The sequence below is a fragment of the Suncus etruscus genome, chromosome 19 (assembly GCF_024139225.1).
Source record: "Suncus etruscus isolate mSunEtr1 chromosome 19, mSunEtr1.pri.cur, whole genome shotgun sequence".
NCBI classification, from domain to species: domain Eukaryota; kingdom Metazoa; phylum Chordata; class Mammalia; order Eulipotyphla; family Soricidae; genus Suncus; species Suncus etruscus.
Genome location: NC_064866.1, coordinates 13501458 through 13503019, shown reverse-complemented (window position 1 = coordinate 13503019; position 1562 = coordinate 13501458).

Below are 1562 nucleotides of genomic sequence, written 5' to 3'. Positions count from 1 at the left end.
GAGATGCTTGCTCTGACTCAGGAAGGGTAGAAATTCATTTTGGGCTATCTTTCACTGTAAAAAAAGGTTAAAAAAAGAGTACCCTCAGAGTGGTCTATGCTGCTCTATTCAGAGTGGAAATAAGGACAAAGTGCTGGCGTCTCTAGGGCTTTGTGTTGGCAACTAATGGTCATGAGGAAATCATTGAGAAAACTTCCAGCTCTGGAAACTCATGGCTATAGTGTTTGTTTCTAAGATAAGTGTATGGTGGTTTTTTAACTGTTGGGTTGTCAGTATAAAAACCGTCTTGTTAGACTTACAGTGAATTAGTACTTTGCAGTGAATACATAGTTGTTTAATAAAATTATCTTGGTCCTCCTTTGGTCTATGGGAAACAGTCTACTAGCAACCGGTCACTATAATTAGGAGACAATCTAATTATCTAGACACATCCATGTACTATAGCACTCAAGGGGAGAGAACTCTCCAGGTGTAGAGGTCATCTTCACTTTCCATCCAGTGGTTTCAGATTTCAGTGCTGAAGAAAGATCTAGAAAGGCAAAGAATGATATTGACAGTACTAAGACCTATGTGTGAGTAATGAGCTTTTATCCTATAAAATTTAAATGACTGAAACCCAACACAAATATTTCATATCATTTTATCCCAAATAAAGTTGTATTTACATTTGAACATGTCACCTTCAAGTTCTTACATTTTGAAATTTTAATCTATTTTGTAAGCATCATCATAAATAATTCTATATTTTAAGTTTTTCCATTTATTGTATTTTTGTGGTTATCCATTTATGTTTGGTTTGTCTTTCCTCTCTCTTTCTCTCTCTCTGTCTCTCTCTGTCTCTCTCTGTCTCTGTCTCTCTCTCTGTCTCTCTGTCTCTCTCTCTGTCTGTCTCTGTCTGTCTGTCTGTCTGTCTGTCTCTCTCTCTCTCTCTCTCTCTCTCTCTCTCTCTCTCTCTCTCAGTGTTTGGCCCACAACTGGTGATGCTCAGGGGTTACCCCTGGCTATGCGCTCAGAAATTGCTCCTGGTGTGTGGGACCATATGGGACACTGGGGAATCAAACCGTGGTTTGTCCTAGCCTAGTATGGGCAAGGCAGACTCCTTACCCCTTGAGCCACAGCTCTGGCTTCTCTCTCTCTCACTCTCTCTCTCTCTCTCTCTCTCTCTCTCTCTCTCTCTCTCTCTCTCTCTCTCTCATATTCTCTCTCTCTCTCTCTCTCTCTCTCTCTCCACACATGTTCAAGGGTTATTGCTGACATGTTGCTTGGGGGTCACTCCCAGCTATATTCAACAGTTCATGCAGTGTAGGGTTAAGAGAAGGGGCCTCTGGCAAGGAAAATATATGCTGTGGTTCCTTGACCATCTCTGCAGACCTGATAGTCTATCTAATTTTTATCTATTTATCTATCATTAATCTATGTCTAGACTACTTCTAGATTTGTGACTATTTTAAACATTTAGTTAGAAAAGTGATAGGATTTCAGAATCATCACAAGGAAAAGATGTGGCAGCAAATGCAATATAATTTACAGGACGTCAATGTCTAGGCAGCTAGTCTAATTTC